The sequence below is a fragment of the Mustela nivalis genome (assembly GCF_964662115.1).
Source record: "Mustela nivalis genome assembly, chromosome: 5".
In the NCBI taxonomy this organism is placed as follows: Eukaryota; Metazoa; Chordata; class Mammalia; order Carnivora; family Mustelidae; genus Mustela; species Mustela nivalis.
In genome coordinates this window covers 143,411,060-143,432,603 of record NC_139024.1, presented here as the reverse complement: position 1 = coordinate 143,432,603, position 21,544 = coordinate 143,411,060, and the positions used below count along the sequence as shown (strand labels likewise).

The following is a 21,544-nucleotide window of genomic DNA, read 5'->3' as shown; positions in this document are numbered from 1 at the left end:
TGAGGCACACAGAGACCGACTTCACAGAGATAATAAGGAGAAGTGCCAGGTTGGAATCCGGACAGACTGCCTCCAGAATGTGCCCTTCTTAACACCACACTTGATTTCTCCTACACCGCTTCTATGCGACGGCGCTCTGTGCCCATCAAAATGGCGTCCTGCCTCGGGGGCAATGCGGGGCACTCTAGTACACACCAACACTAACTACCCCCGCTCCTCTCGCATTAAGCACGTACGTGGGTCAGGTTATTTCTTTCATGCCTTTATCAAATCGTTGCCTCCATGAGAAAGGTTTACCACAGTCACTCCATCACCCTGGCCCCCGGTATCTACCCAGACCTCACCAGTGTTTCATTACCAAGCTTCACCTGACTCTCAGAAACTTCTAGTGAATCCAGCAGAGAAAGCTCCTTCCCTTCCTACACATCCCACAGAGCTTGATTTGTTCTGTACCACTGTCTGTAAAGAAATCTCTCTCCAACGACATTCAACTGTATCCCATTTAGCCATTCTTATTCGTGGTCTCATTTATGGCTTCAAGTCTCTATTACGTGGAAGCCTCTTTTCCATCTCTGCGACTGTTCAGCTACCTGCGGAGAGGAAAGCCCATCCCCGCGGCATGTGTTCCAATGTGGCTGGATTCCTATCTGTCAGAGCAAATGAACAGACTAGAAGACTCAGGACGGAAAAAGGGAGGTGAAAAAGCCCTTCCCCCAGAGGAAAACAAAGCAACCAATGGCTGACCTAGCAGATCAACATAACTGGAGTGGGGAGCATGGAAGAGAGGAGGGCAGACCAAGAAATGAAAACTCCGCAAAGCTGTCAGGGAAGGCAAGGCGGCTTCTCTCTTCTCTTTCCTTTTTGCCTCCCCTAGGCCAGACCTATGCACTGCAAGGCCTCAGTTCAGGTGCAAAAAGGAACTTCTCCTTTACTACCACAGGAATCCCTGACACACTCAGCCACACACAATGCGGTGGGGGTGGGGGAGAGTGTTGGTCATCACTGCTGAGCTAGGTAACCGGCATTGCAATTTTTGTAATACTAGCATTGAACGTGCGGTCACAACTCTGAGTGATTTTACCTAGGCTTATTAACAAAAGTTATGTTAATCACTAAGTTAGGCTCATTCGATCTTGCTGACTAAAAGGGCCTCAGAAAACAGCCTGTTGAGGTTATCTGCTACCTGAAGACAGAAATTCCATCAGGTTTCCCTGAATGCTGTGCCACAGCAAGGGCTTGGGCTGCTGTGTCCTTACCACTTGTTAAATTGATGGAGTACGCTGTGCCCACTACAGAGATGCACTGCTTTAAGAAATCTGCAAATTTTGAAATTGTGACTCAAAAGCAAGATAATCATTTGATGTCCAAAAAATTACTCACTTCACAAGTGGATGCATTCGAGGAGAAAGCTCTGAGGCCAAGGACAGAAATCAGGGCAGGGACAGGCAGGCGGGCAGGGACCCAGGAAGAAGCAGTAGCATGTATATAGGCACAACACTGGCCACAACGGGAGACCTCCTATTTCTCGAGATCACATCTAAACTGCAAACCAAGGCAGATCCTTCACGTCTTACATATGAACTCACTTGGCAGCTGCAGACATGAGACTCATGGTTTCCAACATTCACAAAGGTTTAGGACATTCGGTCACTTGTAACTTTGCTGAGAAACCCATGTGAGCCCCACGCATGGCTACACGGACACGCTGAGGGTTCACCTGGCTGGTGAGCAAGGCTGGCCTTGCTGGTGCTGCATACTGCCCAGCACCCACCTCTCTAACCCTCCTTGTTCTTCACTCTTTCTTGTCAACACTGTAATACTCTAGCAAACCCCAAATCGTCTGGGTCGTCCTCCAAACTGTCCAGCCCCACTAACGGGTGCAGGCCCTCACCTCTCACTGAGACCCTGCCCATTGCCTCTGCGCTGGCCTTCATGTCTTTTCATGCCCTTCCCTGCGGGCGAACCCACACTCCATGTGCAGCCATGACAGCCAGCCTGCTTCCTCACGGTCATGCCTACTAGAGCATCTTGGTCTTTTCCATCAAAGTCCTCAACACACTCTCTAATTTTATTATGTTTATTTACTTGAATAACCCCTCCATATCTCCAATAGGGTCTTTAGTCAAGGATGATTTTGTCCCCCAAAAGGCCTCCGACCATGTCTGGAGATATTTCTGGAAGTCACAATTGAAGGGGAGGCGCTGCAGCTGGCATCTAGTGGGTGGAGGCCAGAGACGCTGCTAAACATCCTATTGACACACAGGACAGCCCCCACAACAAAGAACGATCCAGCCCATAATGTCCCTCACTGCCAAGGTCGAGAAATCTCCTGTGTAAACGGACACGTATTTGAAAGGATATCTGAAAAACTGTTCAGTATTACTTTAATCACTTCTTTGGTTTTCAAATAGAACAAAACATAATTTTGATTACTATCTTATATTTTAACATTATGAATAATAATGCATGTTAGCAAATAACTACTACATGGGGGTAGGGGGAGCAGTCTTCACATTAGCACTAAAATTAAAGTATTCACATGTATTCCCTCATTAAGAACCTACCAAAAAAATTGGGCATGAGCAAGTCTAACCTCTGCTATGTCACTTGGCTAAGACACGGGAAGCTGGGGTTCCATCCTGAACACAGAGCTTTTCTCCCTTCGCCAGGGACAAGTGACTCGATCCTCCAAATCTCCGTTTCCTCATCCATAAAATGGGTAAGAAAACAACATCCACCTCACAAAGTTGCATAAGACTGAGAAGAGACAACAAGGGGAACTGTTTAGAATAATACTCAGCTTCGGGCGCCTGGGTGGCTCAGTGGGTTAAAGCCGCTGCCTTCAGCTCAGGTCATGATCCCAGGGTCCTGGGATCAAGCCCGGGTCCCACTCTCTGCCCAGCAGGGAGCCTGCTTCCATTCCTCTCTCTCTGCCTGCCTCTCTGCCTACTTGTGATCTCTGTCTATCAAATAAATAAATACTCATCTTGTACTTGATATGCTATAGGGGCACCTGGGTGGCTCAGTCGGTTAAGCATTTGACTCTCGGTTTTGGTTCAGGTCATGATCTCACGACTACGATCTCTGACCCATGATCTCAGGGTCCTGAGATCAGGCTCTGGGCTGGGTGCAGCACTCAGCAGGGAGTCTGCTTGAGATTCCCCCACCCTCCGCCAACATTCTCTCTTTCTCTCTTCCTATAAAATAATAAATAAACCTTTGAAAAAAAATTATTATTATCTTGCAAATATGCAAATATTTTATACTTCATAGCCTTCTGACTTGCATGAGTGATCAAGAAAACGAATTTTGGTTTCCTTGTTGAATCAGCATACCTTGGAATTAATTTAAAAATTAAGAAAAACAATGAAAATGTCAAATTCACCAATATCTGTACCTAATAACTCAAAAACTTTTGTCTTTAGATATTATATTTAATAAGTAAGGAAATGTATTTTTAATATACAATATCCCCAACACAAAAGAAATAGAAATTTTTAGTAAGCCAAATAAGGTTATCATTTAAGGACTAGTTTTATATATATAAATATTTATTGAACACTTTCTGAAGTACCCTAAGTTGAAATAACATTTTCCAAGTAAATTCTGTCATTGCATATTTTACAAATCTTTTCAGAAGTACTGTGTGTACCACTCTATATGATACCGTGTATAAATTTTAATAACGCTACCTTACAAAAAAAAAAAAAAAAAAACAACCACTTGGCTTGGCATTTCTTTCATGGACTAAATTAGGTGATTAGTGGTCATTCTTAAACTAAGTTTTAGCATGCATTAAGCAGTCAACGACAGTAACAGCCTTACAATCTACTCGTCACCTAAGCCATTTCTGACTCAACTACTACTATAAAACAATATTAATATTCAGCTTTCATTCAGATTTGATCAGAAAATTAAGAAGTCAAGTTTCCCTAAATTTGGTAAATTGAGCACATTATATGATTTCCTTCAGAGAAACATAGATTTACTTAGAAAACAATTAAAACCGTTTAAAGTTAAAATTAGTTAAAATTACCAATCACATTTGTTTTTACACAAAGGCATTATCCACAATGATACCCATGAGAAAACAAAAGTCTAATATATCATCAGATTCAATTTACCAGTGATGTGAAAACAATAATGTCCTAAAATGATCACACCAGAAACTCATTAACCACAATTCTCTATCTGATCTGAAACTCTCCCCCCAAAATACACGGATGACAAAATCTTTAGAATTCATCTGTTAAGATCAAGCATATTCATCTAAAAAACACACAACTGATTTTCTTCTACCTGTTAGTGGAGAAGAATCCTTACAACTTTTATTGTTTTCCTTTCTGCTGTATTCTCTAGCTACACCGCTCTCTCTCCTCTGGAAATATAATGACTCCAGGTTAGTAACACATTCATTTCTGGCTGCAGTTTGATCTACCATGTTAGATTTTTCGGAGTGTATTATTCCCATCGGAATTTATTTGACTTAGTATTTATGTCATTTATCTATATGCAAACATGCCAACCGAATTTAGTTTCCTATGCTAATAAGGGTGTACATTTGGGTTAAATATGTTTAAACTCTTCTAATCACATCTCGCGTGGAAGAAATCGTATTGGGGGGGGGAATACATACAACATTACAATCCTTTCACTTCACATAGAGAATCCACAGGCACTTCCACAAACATGTCTGTCACACCCAGGGGTCTGTGCACAGTCACGTTACCAGCCATGGTAGGTCAGCCAGCCCCCATTAGCTGTGCCGCCGTGCCACACCTGAGCTCCCTGCCCCTCCACGTCATGTTCTGGAGCAGCTCTGAGACGGAATGCTCGCCCAGGCTGGGTCCTGGGAGTCCTCCCCCACTACCTCTCCATGGCAACCGCAGCTACAGAGAAGCCCGTCCACCTCTTACGCAAATGAACAGAGGCCACAAATGTCAGCAGTCACAACATCCCCCTTTCCCTCCCTACTTAATTTCCTTCTTAAAGTAACAGCGGTGCATTCTTCTTATTTTGCATTTTCAAATACCTTCCACCGGCTAATGGACGGGAACGCAACTTAGGAGAATCAGAGTTAAAAATCCATCTGTATGACCACTTACATAACATGACTGAGGACCCAAAGAGGCTTCTGATTTGCTGAGTTTCATTACCAAGACAGCATCTCAGCAAGTCCCCTTTGTATCTGGGCATCCCAGTATCTGAGACAAGAATCCTTTAAGATATTAACCATCGTATAATTTGGCTTTCTCAGAGAAAGAGAGAGAGAGAAAGAGATCATCCATTATGCTTACTCAGGACTCAACATGCATCGTTTCTTTTCTAAGGTCCTATTTTTATGTAAAAGTCAAGGCTATTTTTTTTTTAACTTTCTGAACCAAATTGTCATTATCTAAATCACTGGCAATACCGACACCAGCAAATGCTCCCTGATCAAAGTGCCTTACATTCTACAGCAGCATGTTAGTTTTAAATATGATCTTTCTGGAATTTGCATTTACAGCCTGATGGATTCTACGAAAAGGGGAAGAAATACAGCTAGCCCTCCCAAAGACTCTGAGGAATTTTTTAAAAACAGACACAATAGTTACCAGGATAAATCTGATTATCTAGATTCCTTCCTTCCCACACTAAGGAGACATGACAACTCTATATGCTGGCTTTGGGGATTTCTCAAGTCGAAACCCAGTATGCTGCACATCCTCTGTTTACTGAACAATGATCGATTTGTAGAAAGGATTCTGAAGAAATACCAATCACCCCTTGCCCTTCGAAGAAAAATTAAATTTTATATTCACTAATTCTTATCTATTTAGAAAAAGCTGTAATATTAAATATTCAAGAAAGGAACATCTTAACCAACCCTGAGCATATGAGGAAGCAGTTATTAACGAAAATGTCCCAGAGCGCGAATGTCAGGAGATACGCAATTGATCGTAAAGCTTTACCATGAACTATTTCATAACACTATAATGCAATCACTAGTTTTTTGAATCTTACAGAAAATAAAAGGAGAACTGAGACTGCCTCTGAAAGCTTCTTTAGTGGGTGAACCTGCAGGGCGTCCAGACTGACACTGAGATCCTCTTCTAGATAACAGACTCCCTTGCAAACTATCAGAAGGAGGGCAAGGAGGAGTATGAGATTTGTTTTTAAGTATCCAGATTACAAATTCCCTACAACTTCAAGTCTGAGGACCTTTTTTCAACCAAGAATTCTGTAGTCCTCCCTGTAACAGTAGCTATACTTTTATTATCTGTTGATGTAAGAAGGATATCAATGATAAAAATATATAAAAGCAATACTTCTAAATGGATCTGTAGGGGCTACTGGGTGGCTCAGTGGGTTAAGCCTCTGCCTTTGGCTCAGGTCACAGTCTCAGGGTCCTGGGATCGAGTCCCACATCAGGCTCTCAGGTCCGCAGGGGGCCTGTTGCCCCCCCGCCCTCTGCCTGCCTCTCTGCCTACTTGTGATCTGTCAAACAAATAAATAAAATCTTAAAAAAAAAAAAAAAGATCTGTAATTCATTAGCCACAATCATGTCCACATTCACTGACCTACTTAAAATATAGCAGCATCAGAGGTGCCTGGGTGGCTCAGTCACTTAAGGGTTCAACTCTTGGTTTCTGCTCAGGCTGTGATCTCAGGGTCATGATATCAAGCTCTGCATCAGGCTCAACACTTAGTGCGAAGTCTGCTAAAGACCCTCCCTCCCTCCCTCTCTGCCCCTTCTCCTGTTTTAAGATAAATAAAATCTTTTATACACACACACACACACACACGTGTGTGTGTGTGTGTGTGTGTGTGTGTGTGTATGAATACTAATATATAGTAGTACCAAAATACATTAAGTGACCAAGTAGGATTTATCTCAGGAATATAAGGATAGGTTTGACATCAGAAAAATCTATTACTGGGGCACCTGGGTGGCTCAGTGGGTTAAGCCACTGCCTTTGGCTCAGGTCATGATCTCGGGGTCCTGGGATAGAGCCCCGCATCAGGCTCTTTGCTCAGCAGGGAGCCTGCTTCCCCCTCTCTCTCTGCCTGTCTCTCTTGTGATCTCTCTCTGTCAAATAAATAAAATCTTTAAAAAAAAAAAAACAAAAAAGAAAAATCTATTACTACAATTCACTAACTAGACATATTAAGGAACAATATAACAACAGAAGCCAAATCTCAAGTGATAAAATTCCATACCTATTCCTAGCAAAATACCCAAAAAGTTATGATTAGAAGATAATTGCTGGGGCGCCTGGGTGGCTCAGTGGGTTAAGCCTCTGCCTTCAGCTCGGGTCATGGGCTCAGGGTCCTGGGATCGAGCCCCACATTGGGCTCTCTGCTCGGTGGGGAGTCTGCTCCGCCACCTCTGCCTGCCTCTCTGCCTACCTGTGATCTCTCTCTATCAAATGAATAAATAAAATCTTTAAAAAAAAAAAAAAAAGAAGAAGATAATTGCTAAAACTATGTAAAGCATATCCACCAGGCGCTAACTACAATCACTACATTCAACTGTGAACCATAGGAAGCATTCCCATTAAAGGCAGAATTTTACCAGTGATAACTACTTAATGCTTCACTAGAGGTTCTGGACAATTTGATAAGAAGAAAAAAATTTAGAAGTATGAAAATTATAAACAAAGAAACAGAATCATTTATTTGCACAGCTGATTGATCTAATTAGAAAAATTCAAGAAAATCAACCGAATTGGTAAAAATGGGAAGAAAGAATTCCGCCACATGGCCATAGACAAAGTCAACTCATGAAAATCGATAAACACTTTTAAAATACTTTCAAATACACCACAGACGAAACCCAAAATAGTAGAGGGAGAGATGGTACATGGGACAAGATGTAAACAGCTGTGGATTTATGTGAAGGACACACGGGTGTTAATTCTTTTAAGAGTACCACGTTCCCACAGTCTAAGGCTCCACACGACATGCTGACTAAATTCAAGATACTTCCTTCCTCTTCAAAGCCTCTCACTCTGACCAGTTACCCTACTAGCACTTCATAGATCCTACTTGACCACCAAATTAATGCTAGGGCATTTAGCTTGAATTTCAGCTCTGTATTCTTCACTTCTGTTTCTTTATTAACTAACCACCTTGTATCTCTGCTTTTCTGCCACCTCTGGCATCGGATCAAGGCTGAATCTAACCCACACCCCAGAACAACCATCTACAGCCTTTCTCACCCACTACCTGACTTCTGCTAAGTAAACTGCTGAGCCATCAAATGTATACGAACCAGGGGCGCCTGGGTGGCTCAGTGGGTTAAAGCCTCTGCCTTCGGCTCAGGTCATGATCCCAGGGTCCTGGGATCGAGCCCCATATCAGGCTCTCTGCTCCATGGGGAGCCTGCTTTCTCCTCTTTCTCTGCCCAACTCTCTGCCTACTTGTGATCTCTGTCAAATAAATAAATAAAATATTAAAAAAAAATGTATACGAACCAAATACTAACTCACCCTTTCCATGAATATTCCACAGAGCACAATTCCCCTAAATGACGTACAATATTGTTCCATGTCTCGCTGTATTGACGTCATAACCAGCGCTGGCCTCATAGGACCCGAGTCTAAGGCACACGTCTACATCATTTTGCTTATTGTGTGCTTAATTTGCTCGGTGAGCAAGCCAATGGTTCTTAATCGTGATAAAGTCTTAACGCTTCAAAACTGCCACTCTGGCTGGAAGAATTCAACTTATACCCTGAAATCTGCTAGTTCAGAAAAAAAAATTCCAGCTCAGAACTCAAATACTCAACCAGAAGGATTAATGATTTCTTCTCCTCCAGACTGGGTATATTTGGTGAGAGCAAAACACATTAATAAAGTGTCTGCATTGTATCCTCTGGTTTGTGCCAACTCCTCAGATACCACACAGAGGCTTTCTATTTTAAATAGAAGGCACAAAAGAGAATGAAATTAATGAGAATGCTTTTAACTGAAGAATTGTCTTTTCCTACCAGTTTAGTTCCTCAAGTGATTTTATTTGAGAGAGCATGAGTGGGGGAGTGGGGGGCAGAGGGAGAGGGAGAAGCAAGCTCCCCACTGAGCAGGAAGCCCAATAAGGGGCTCCCTCCCAGGGTCTGGAGATCATGACCTGAGCCAAAGGCCGACGCTTAACCAACTGAGCCACCCAGGTGCCTGAATTATTAAGTAATTATTTAACATAATACTTTCTGACCAAGCAATAAGCTCTAGAAGAACAGGAACCCTGTCCCATCTTAGCTTGCACTATAGTCTGACTACCCAGCACAAAGATGTTCCCTTTATATTTCATGGGACTGTGAATGAAAGTTGATCAAACTGAAGCTGACAAGGACAACTTCCTAAAACAGATATTTAAAGTGCAAAGAATTTTTTTCTTAAAATTATTGCAGGATAAACACAAAAATGGAATATTACAATCTTGAATTAGGTTCTCAGATGCTCAGACTTTTTCTTAAATTTTAATTTGAGAGAGAGCACGAAGGAACCTGTGCCAGTGGAGGGGGGGGATGGGCAGAACGAGAGGGAGAGAGAGCATCTCAAGCCCTCTCCCCAGGGAGCACGGAGCCCCCACAGGCAGGGCTTGATCTCAGGACCCGGAGGCAAAATCAAGAGTCAGAAGATGAACCAACTGAGACACCCAGGCGCCCCAAATGCTCAGACTTTTTAATGAACAAGAAGCAAGCCATTTTTGATCAAGGAATATGTAACACCATCAAATCAGGCAAGTTAGTTATGAAAGTAGAAAAAGGGATTCCATGATACCCATTAAATAAAACGGAAACAAACTAATCGTAAGTCAGCAAGAGACCATTAAGTCTAACAAACTAATATGAGGCAAAATATCACGGAGTTATTTGAAACTGAGGTCTGTGAGGAATTTTAATGACATTCTAGAGCACTAGTGGCAGATATTATCAAAGGAGAATGCCACAAAACATACTCTATTACCCCAACTGCATTTTAAAATTTATACATATGTAATTATATGTTCAAAGTGACAGCTGCTATTACTGGATGTTACAATTATGAGTGACTATAATTTTTGAGTATGAGGATCCTTCCAATTTTCTGCAAAAAAAAAGCATATTAATAATATTTTTTGGTAACTACATCTAAAGGGGGGGAGAGAAGGCAGACTATATTCTATCTGCATATCTTAACTTCCAGGGCATAAACACTGGTATCAATCCAATTATTTACACACTCATCAGTCAGATAAGTCAACTAAATACTAGACTCCAAATATAATACTCCAAGGCCCTCAGATTGGCATCACAATTGACAGAGTAAAATAGCCAAATACAGAGCAGACGCTTTTTCCATCTTGCTGAGAGCTGTGAGCGGTGAGAGCTAATAGCTTTCAAGTAGATTCTACTTGAAACACAGAGAATAAAGAACCCATTTTTTCTGATTCTAACAAATTGTAGGTCCTTTCTCTTCACTGAGAATGGTGCAAGTGTACGTCCCCCCTTGTCATCCTACTTGTGACATTCTTCACTGAAACAAAACAAAACAAGAAAACCTCTTAAATCTGGAACAATCACTATGCACCAAGATGTTCATCATAATGTTATTTATTTGGGAAAAGGCTGGAAGCCACCGAATGACACAGTTTGTGTGTTTACCCCTCCTGTTCTTATGTTGTCTCTATCTTTTTTTTTTTTTTAAGATTTGATTACTCATTTGATAGAGAGAGACGCGGCAAGAGAGGGAACACAGCAGGGGGAGCAGAAGCAAGAGAAGCAGGCTTCTTGGCGGAGCAGGGAGCCCGATGCGGGGCTCGATCCCTAAACCCTGTGATCATGACCTGAGCCGTAGGCAGATGCTTTATAACTGAGCCACCCAGGCAACCCTTAATGTCGTCTCTTGATTTGCTTGGGGCTTGATAAAGCTGGACAAGGAAAATTGGTGTTTTCTTTTCTCTCCAAACATATCCTGGTTGAATCAGTACACAACCTTCATACACATTCCTCAACCACCACCACTCTGCTTTGGGTCATGCCAGGGAGTCAATTCTGCCCCCAGGGCTATGGAGTCTGGGAAATCCCCACACCGTCTCCCCAGGGCCTTAGAACATTTCCATTGGTCTCCTGTCCCTAAGACTTGCAAGTTTCTATGTAGATTCTTCTGTTATATCCCAACATTTGGGTTAATTATAATTAAAAATGTTTGCCCATGATAGTCTTTTTTCCCATAGTTTACAACACAGTTTAGTCATAGTCTATTTTTATAGTCATATTTCTACAGCCATAGAAATAGTCTATTTCTACGCTGTCTCTCTTATTTTTACCCTTGATCTTCTTTTAGCTTGACCAGGAGAAAAACCCCATTCTTCTCTTACACAAACCATAAACTGACAGGACAGTTTCATGTTTAAAGAGCAGCATTTGGCTAGACATGCCTCAGAACATATCAACGTACAAAAGAATGAGCAATTAGGAAATACGAAAATTTTATATCCTGTCTCTAAATCTATATTCTGAAACACCGTTTATAGTATGGACACCTACTCTTTCAGATCTTCCCCCAAAACGGGGACATAAATTAAAGCTGCTGCCCAGAAAGTCTTCTGATCAAGGGGGAAATGATGCTATGAAGTATAATGGCAACAGAGCCCAGTAACAAGAACTGTACAGTTTTTCCCATAATGAAGATACATTACTTTAAAACCTGTGCCAATGAGAATTTCACTGCCTACCCCAACTCCAAGAAATTAGTGTCTCGGAGTTTGTTAAAAAGTCTTCAAAGGTAACATTTCCTAAGCATTTTGGCAAGCAGTTTCAGATCACAGGGATGAAGGTTCCATCAACCCAAAGTTCTAGCTTACAAGTAGTTACCTAGTTTTAATCGGGTGAAATGAGATCCTCTGGTTTCATTTTAGGATAAGAAGAGAAAGTAAACTGAGACAACAGGGCACACCGGAAAAAGCAAGGGTTTTTCTTTTCAGACAAACTGAGGCTCCATTCCTGGTTCTGCCACTTGCTAGCTGTGGGACAGAAGGCCCAGGTTCTAATTCTCACACTTCAGCTACAGCTTAAAAAAATAAATAAATAAGATTAAAATGGTCATCTGCCCCCCCAGGATGGCTTTAATTCCTGGAAGCGATCGCTGACAGGATACACCAGGACAGAGACAGTCAATAAGCGCTAGCTCTCTCTCCCCTCTTCACAATTACAGATTTCTAAAACTGACTAAACAACTTTGTATATATAAGGGTCAGACAGAACTGTCTCACACACTATGGGCAGTACATTTAGAGCACCAGGTTTGTTTGTTTTTTACATAGTATTTAATAAAGTTATAAAGCATTAACGTAAATCCTCAAATATTACAATATGCTGTACGTAGCAAACTCCAGGAAGCCCCGTTTTTTAAAATAATTTTTTTATTTATTTGACAGAAATCACAAGTAGGCAGAGAGGCAGAGAGAGAGGAGGAAGCAGGCTCCCGACAGAGCAGAGAGCCCGAGGTGGAGCTCGATCCCAGGACCCTGAGATCATGACCTGAGCCGAAGGCAGAGGCTTTAACCCACTGAGCCACTCAGGCGCCCCTCCAGGAAGCCCTTTAAAGATGTATTTGCCCACTTAGGGTGCTTCTGGTAATAAGACACATTTCATGATTTCGGCTTGTGCCTTTACTAGAGAAAACATAATATAAAGGGAATGAATAAACACATTCATAATCTGAATGGATCTATCATGGCTTTGTTACCATAGGAAGATGGTTCTTGATGCATAGAATGCCCTGTACCAATGGAAGTTAAGAGTTTCCAAATACTGCTTTTGACCCAAAGGCACGTTTCACAGGTTAGCGACAGCTGTTGCGTCCCTTCCCCTTGTACCGGCCAACCACACAGCGTGGCGTGCTTTTCTCATTCGGAAAGTCCCTCACACAGAGCTTCAACTCATTCTGAAACCAGAGAGGACGCTTCCTCCTAAAACTCATCTGGGCAAGTTTATATGAGAGAAGACGTTTTCAGAAAGCCATGGAGTTTCTCTCCCAAGACTGTTCAAGCATAATTATGGGCAAATGTAATTATGGAAAAAGAAGCTAACCAAAAGTAAAGGGGGAAGAAAAAGCACACTGAGTAAGAGTTACGAAGGGAAAAAAAATAACAACAAAAACTTTAATCCTTCTATTGAAATAATTTTAGAAATACCCACTCATGTATGATCCTCCCTCATAACCTCTTCTTCCTCAAAGGGAAAAACAAAAAGAAAAACAGTTACAGTCAGTATATTCATTTGTGAAGTATAACTAGGTAAGTTTCCTTTCCTTTGGAAATATAAAGCATAGATCAGTATACACATATATACATATGCCTACATTTTTGTATTTCATCTATAAATTATGTATGTATATATACACATAAGTTATAAAGACAAAAACAGAAGAATAAACCATAATTTTTCTTAGATACCTACTAAGATTTTTTAATTGAGATATACTAGACATATGTGACAACATAATGAGCTGATATATGTATATGTTGTCAAATCATCAACATAATATTATACTAACATCCATCACCACATAGTTACAAATTTTTTTCTTGTGATGAGAAGTTTAAGACCTACACTGCTAGCAACTTTCCTATGTACAATACAGTATTATTACCTAAAGTGGCCTTGCTGTGCATTACAACGCATGATTTATTTGCTCTATAATACAAAAGTTCATATCATTTGATCACCTCCCCCTCCACTTCTGCCAATCACCAATCTGTTCTCTGTATCAATGGATTCATTGTTTTGTGGTTCTTTTAAGATTCTGCACATAAGTGAGATCTTACCGGATTTGGCTTTCTCTGATTTCTTTCTCTCTCTTTTTAGATTTTATTTATTTGAGAGAGAGAGAAAAAGGAGACTGAGAGCACAAGCGGGGGGCGGGGGTAGGGGTAGAGGGAGAAGCAGACTCCCTGCTGGGCAGGAAGCCCGATGTGGGACTCGATCCCATGACTCTGGGATCAGGACCTGAGCCACCCAGGTGCCCCTGATTTATTTCTCTTAGCATAATCCTCTCAAGGTCCATCTATGTTGTTGCAAATGACAAGATTTCATTGTGGTTTTTGCCTGCATAATAGTCCATTGTTTCCGTGTCCTGCTATTGTAAACAGTGCTGCAGTGAACGGGGGGGGGGGGGGGGGGGGGGCGGCGCACAGATCTTTTCAAGTTATATATTCTTTGGATAAATATCCAGAAGTGGAATTGCTGGATCATATGGTGGTTCTGCTTTTAATTTTCTTGAGGAACCTCCACCCTTTTCCACAGTGGCCACACCAATTTATGTTCCCACCAACAGTGCACAGGGTTCCCTTTTCTTCACATCCTTGCCAACACTTGTTGGTCTTGTCTTTTTGATGAAGCCATTCTAACAGGTTGGAGACGATATCTCATTGTGGTTTTGATCTGCATTTTATTGTTAATACTAATGTTCAACACATTTTCATGTAGCTGTCGCCTATCTGTATGTCCTCTCTGGGAAAAGGTTTAGATCCTCTGCCCATTTTTAAAAACGGATAATTGGGTTTCTTGCTATTGAGTTGCATGAGTTCTTTATGTACTTTGGATAGCAGCCCCTTATCAGATATATAATTTGCAAATATTTTTTCCCATTTTCCAAGTTGTCTACCCATTTTGTTTGACAGTTTCCTTCTCTCTGCAGATTTTTAGTTTGATGTAGTCCCTCCTGTTCAGTCTGCTTTTGTCGACTTTGTTTTGGTATCAGATCCAAAAATTCATTGCCAAAACCAATGTCAAGAAACTGCCTGGGCACCTGGGTGGCTCAATGGGTTAAGCCGCTGCCTTCGGCTCGGGTCATAATCTCGGGGTCCTGGGATCGAGTCCCGCTTCGGGCTCTCTGCTCCGCAGGAAGCCTGCTTCCCCCTCTCTCTCTGCCTGCCTCTCTGCCTGCTTGTGATCTCTCTCTGTCAAATAAATAAATAAAATCTTTAAAAAAAAAAAAAAGAAAGAAAGAAACTGCCTGTGTTCTTCCAGAAGTTTTATGGTTTCAGGTCTTAGCTTAAGTCCTTCGTTTTGAAGTGGCTTCTGTGTCTAGTCTAAGATAGCAAGCAATCCAGATTCATGCTTTTGCATGTGGCTCCATTTATTGAGAAGACTGTCCTCTCCCCATCGTATACTCTTGCCTCCATCGCCATAAACTAATTGACCTTACATGTGTGGGTTTATTTCTGTGCTCTCTATTCCATTCCATTTATCGGTGTGTCAGCTTTTATGCCAATATTATACTGTTCTGATTACTAGAGCTTTGTAATATCATTTGAGATCTCAAATAGGGCATACAAGAAAAAGGAAACTTATTTAGAAAAGCCACTCACACTTTCCAGGTAAGTATATACTTATTAGTTAGAAATCCACTAATTCCGTTTGTTTTTAAATAACTTTGAATCATCTGTAAATCATTTTTTTTTTCTTTTCCTACGTGGAAATGGTTTTTATTACCTGAGTGAGCAAACAGGAAAATACCTTCTTTGGCTAATTGTGTTGATTTGTGATCAGAGAAGTGGATGAAGTTTATAAACCAAAAAGCACTGGTGAGATTTTTAATGTTCTATAGTCACTTAAAGAGAAGCACTCTGTTCCCGCAGAGCAGCTGGCACAGTGTCTGCACGAGGCCCTCCCTCCTCCACCATACACACGAGCCCACCTGCTACCTAAGGAGGCCAAATACTCCTCAGCTCCTCTTCCCCAAGGTGATGACCTGCCTGTCAAGCAAATCCTGAAGAGTGAGCGAGTGAGAGACAGGAGAGCAGGAGAGAAAACCTTCAGAGGAGGCTGCTCGTGATGACGGGTGTGTCCACAACAACTTTCATCCGAAATACATGATCAGTATCATTAATCCCCAATTTCCATATACCAAAGATTTCTACATCTTAACACCTGTTTGTCTCAAGGGTGTTCCTGTCCCTTGATAATCTAAACCCTATACTAAATGTTCTGCTTTAAAATATTTTGGGACAGTCACCCTCCCTGCACACACACCTTTTTCTCTGTCTCCCCTCTGCTCTTCTCCTTTGGATACCCTGGAGCTGACTATATGCTCGAATCCAAAATCTTACAATGCACAATGAATTACAATGCACACTTTAACACTTTTTTATACTGATACTCTTATTAAAATGCAGTAAGCACTCAGCGTGTTTCAGGAGACATCACATAAACACTTTGAGGTTTGCTTTTGGTTTGAACTGAGCAGACTAGTGGTGAGAAAAATAATACCAAAATGTTCCCAAGCAGAAAGAACAGCTTCACCGTTTTTGCTCAAAGGCAAGCCAGTATCTGGGTAGAAAGCTTCACAAAACAAGCATGGGTGCCAGTTTCACAAAGGCTGAGGATATTTTTATTTAAATAGTATTTAAACAGAGAAAAATCCATTTTTAACTTCTAGAGTTCTTCAACTCAACTGGAAAGGTCTTTTGAAAAACAGACATTCTATTTTGGGCTTTTATAGTGAATTTTCAAACATAGAGTATATCCAGGTCCCAATAACAATAGATTCACCATGCATGTTTTAAAATATCCTGGGAATCACAAGTAACATCTTGATTACAAAAAAAAAAAAAAAAAAAAAAAAAGAGGTAAGAATTTTGGGAAGGATGGTGGATATTTTGGGTTGAAAGACCAAGAGATGTTTGTAGAGATGGAGTATTGAAAACATAAGGCATCTCTCTCAAATAATGATCATTTAATGTCTGGGTGACACAGGTCAAAAACATAGGATAATTATTTATTCAAGCTGATTTTCATTTCCTTATCTGAAGATGTGGAAAATGTGGACTCCGGCCTTCTGACTGCTGTTTTCAGGAACATCGCTGAGGAGCCTTCCCATGGCCAGTCACCTGCTCTGTACCACACACCTACTCTCACCCCCGGGCCTCAGGGTGCCTACAATTTATGACTCTACACAAGGATATCAGATTAGCCACCAACAGAAAGTCTGGGAAAAGCTGAAAACATCCATGGGCACAGAAGTCCCTGCTTCCTCTACTGAGGGTTCCAGGTGTATCCTAACTGCTGAACTATGGACAGCAGGAGCCAAGCACAGAATTCACTTACATACTCCGAAGGTCTCTAGCCATATCCCAATACTCTGCAAACTGCTCGAGTACCCAGATTTTGAGAAGCAAGGAAAGTACTGATGAGAAGAAGAGAGTGCTGGAAACCACCCCCACCCCAGGGGAGGGGGTCCTCAGACTCTCCTGGCTGGCTTGCTGAGAAAACCATGGTCTTCCCTGACTGCCTGTGATGCGCCTTAGGATGGAGAGAGCTTCCTCCTTGGTGTATCAGTAAGAATGAGGTGGCCTGCATGGAATGACCTTAAATTTCACAGACTTAACAACGAAAACAAAAGGAAACAGCACCCTCAGACAAGGCCACCACAAAAGCGGAAGTGAGGGAAAGGCCAAGCTGCACAACAGCAACCAGCTCTGTGAGGTGGGAAGAGGACATGTGTCTGTGGGCAGCTGCTCCGCGTGGCAACGGGTCTGCCCAGGTGGCTGAGGGACCTGGGACGGGTGACCCAAGCTGCCCAGGGCGGCTAGGCACCTACCTGCCTCCCTGGTCCCAGGACTAGCACGGTGCCTGGCACAGAGGGAGCACTCAAGAGAACCCGTCTCCCTCACTTTATCCTTGGGATTCCTTCCCCAGCCCTCTGTCGGCCTGCTGGCCCACTGCTGCACTTCCTGATTCTGACAATAATCCTGGCTAAGTGTGTCTTGTCATTTAGCACAGTGTCTCGGGGGCCTGGTGCATCACTGTACAAGGCTGCACTTGACACGAGCATGTCCCCAAAGTCATAAGACTTACACATATCTCTAAAAGGCATTCAGAATTGCTAGTATGACATCATCTACAAATTATGGCACAAAGTGATAGCATTTTATGCACTTCCAAGCCCTGTGGCAGGAAGAGGAAGTAAAAGGCTTTGGGGAGGACAGACCAGAATTGTACTTTCAGTTTCCCACGTGATTCCTCTGGGTCTGTGGCTTTTGGCTCCTTATGCCTCAGTCTTCCCCTCTCTGAAATGGGGACAACATTATACGGACAGGCTGCAGGACTTTTCTAGAGATTAAATGAGATAAGGAGACTGAGACAGGTCGAGAAATACAGTAAACGGGGGCACCTGGGTGGCTCAGTGGGCTAAGCCTCTGCCTTTGGCTCAAGTCATGATCTCAGGGTCCTGGGATCGAGTCCCACATCAGGCTCTCTGCTCAGCACGGAGCCTGCTTCCTCCTCGCTCTGCCTCTCTACCTACTTGTGATCTCTGTCTGTCAACTAAATAAATAAAATCTTTAAAAAAAAAAAAAAAAGAAATACAGTAAATGTTGACGATTATCCTTAATAACATATTTAATATACTATTACTCCATGGTTCATTTTTAAACTACTAGTCAACTTTATAATATCAGAGCGTTTCAAATACATAAAAAAAGGTTTCTGAACACAATCTTAAAAGTCTATAAAATCTGGGCGCCTGGGTGGCTCAGTGGGTTAAGCCTCTGCCTTCAGGTCAGGTCATGATCTCAGGGTTCTGGGATCAAGTCCCGCATTAGGCTCTCTGCTCATCGGAGAGCCTGCTTCCCCTCCCCCCCACTCTGCCTGCCTCTCTGACTACTTGTGATTTCTCCCTCTGTGTGTCAACTAAATAAATAAAATCTTAAAAACAAAACAAAAAAGGTCTATAAAATCTACCAAGGTAGTTCAGATAGGACAACCAAGGTAAAAATTTTCTAGTTTCTATTTTCCTTAAATTATGTGAAAATCCTTCCCCAGTGAATTCTGGGTTATTTAAATTACACATATTTCACATCTTCACTCAGTGTTTCTATCAAAAGCTACTTAACACTGTTGAAAATCGCATTCATTTATAAAAAGAAACTTTAAGCATTAAAAATATAAATTACTGGATTTCAAATTGGTAGAATTTAAAAGATGATTGTAAAGCACGGCTTCCCAATGCTTATAAAAGTTATAATCAAAATTTTATTAGGCATGTTTACACCATTACAGATGTTACAGAAAGCCTTTAGTGAGCACGCACTGTTAAAATGATAATGTGTTTTTAACTGCTAATAAATGAGGTTTGAGATCTGCTGTAAAAAGGTGTTTACACACTACAAACACCACTAACACACCCTCCAAGGCCTGCGTGGGTCTGGCACCAACATCCATCTCTTACACAAAGGCGCCTGCTTCGCTAGCAAGCGCTGCTGGGGGAGAGGTCAAGGCTGTGTCCACTGCACAATCCCAGGGGGCGCCACTCACACTGTCTTCTGGAGTTGTCAGCACTGTGGCCCTGGGCCACCTCTCCACTCTGAGAACACCTTGAAAAATGTGCCCGACTCACGACATGTTAAAGGAAGTGCACGAACCAAATAAATCTCCCTCGACATGTCAAATAAATTCAGCACACTCCCCCTTCCTTTCCAATGAATCTAACATGTCGGCAGCCAAGCCTAAGGTAGAGCAGAGCTGTCCTGCTCCTCCCTCTGCCCACGGAGCCTCCGAGGACCCGGGGCCGAGCTGCTTGTCTGTGATGGGTGATGGGTGTGTGGGATCCACGTGCACGTTCACCCCAACTCACTTCTGACCAGTGGTATCTCGGAAAATGCCCAACCATGGACCAGGGTAGGGACAGAGATGGAAAACTAGAAGCCGAGGCCCTCTCCACATTTCAGCCCCCGGTGATCCCATTAACCTGCTGCTCCCAACAACTCAGGGGCATATGCACGGAAGTCCTAGAACCGGAAAACGAAGGTGAACCTTCTCACAAGGCAAATTCAGCCTGGATCTATAGACGATGACAGGCTGGTCCCATCACGGCGGAAGCTCCAGAATGACTGTAAAGGAGGGAGGCAGGGCCAGTCCGTGGGGGGCAGGAAGGAGCGGGCTGTTGAGACGCACACCTGCAGGACAAGCCCTCAGCTGCAGCCAAGCCGCGTGGTCAGAGGGGGCCGCTAACAGGGTGATGGGACGAGCCACCCTCTGGCTCCCCAACAGTACACTCTGGTACCCCCACTTAGTCCCTAATTAAAAAACTGCAGTTTCCAAGTTCATCTGAAAATCTTTTTGTTCAGCAATCAGAATATATTTTCCCTTAGAAAAAAATGACATGTGCTGGTATGTTGACTAGGTCATAAGGAAGACCATAAATTTGCCCTCCAAAGTAAGAAAAAATTAATACAGATCCCAATTCTTCATTATAACAATGTTCTGTAGGAGAGCAAATTCATTTAGCATTCTGATTCAGGAAGCCAGAAACCCATTTTCCCTGGCTTCCATTCATGGCTTCAGAGTAGCCGTCTCTACTCTAGGCCACCCTGCACAACGCATCACGTACATGCTTGGGACATCGAGTGCATGTGCGCGTGCACACACACACAATACACTTTATCACGGAAAACTCCAAATACATAAAAACTGATAAAATGCTAAAACCCTGTATTCTTAACCTCATCCATCTTTAGCCATTATCCACACTCCCCCCTCACCCCTAAAGTCCACCCCACCGATTTCTCTGAAGTAAAACTCTGGGCATTTTTGCTTGGCACACTCACTGAATGCCACTGGCATTTAGAGGACAGACATCAGAGGTTGTTAGAAACTCCACAAAGTCCAGGACAGCCTCTAAGTTTAATTAGCTTCAAGAAGTACCAATCCAGGAAGGACACAGGGGAGCACCCGATTCACTGGGAACCTGTCTTGCACTGGATACGGAAGCGTCCAACGCGCCCCAAGTGGCAGACAAACTCGGTGAAATGGGAGATGCTGTATGTGAGCGCTTGGGAGCACATAGGCAGCATCTGCAACGCCTGCCCAGTTCACCAAAACTTTAGGGAAAAAGAACAGGTAAGAACAGAGCCTCTGGAATTGAAATGTAGGGTATTTAAGGCAACGCTACTTTAAAAAAAAAAACAGTGAAGCCAAACTTACCGTTTTGGAATTTAAAACTCACTAAAAAGCTACTGCCACTGAACAATACGGTGTCAACAAAGGAATAAGTAAGTCAGTAAATCCAGGCCAGGAGGCCAATTGTATATGAAATTACGGCAATTCTGTGGGAAAAGGGTTCTTCATTTAATAAACAATCCTGACAGATTAGTTCTATTTCTGGGGGACTCCGTACCTCACAATATATACAAAAATAACCACAAATAAATTAAAGATCTAAACGTAAGAAATGTCACAGAGGCAGCTGGGTCCCTCGGGCAAGCATCGGACTTCTGCGCAGCTCAGGATCTCAGGATCCAAGGATCCAGCCCCATATCCATCAGACTCTGCTCTCGGCAGGGAGTCTGCCTGCCCCCTGCCACTGCCCCACCCCCAGTTTGTGTGTGCTCCCTCCCTTTCTCAAGTAAAAAATTAATTAATAAAATCTTTAAAAATCTTTAATAAAAAAATTAATAAAATCTTTAAAAAAAGGAAATATCACATTATACTGAATTCAAAGCATCAGTCATAATTTGAACTGTTGTTTTATATGGCACTGAAAGAAAAATGCACTACCAATTAAACTACCAATAACAC

General features: G+C 42.3%; 1 protein-coding gene across 5 annotated transcripts in view; it reads right to left on the bottom strand.

Moving 5' to 3' along the window:
* Nucleotides 1–21,544, bottom strand: part of HIVEP1 (HIVEP zinc finger 1) — a 142,387-nt gene that overhangs the window by 86,011 nt on the left and 34,832 nt on the right. The window lies entirely within an intron of this gene.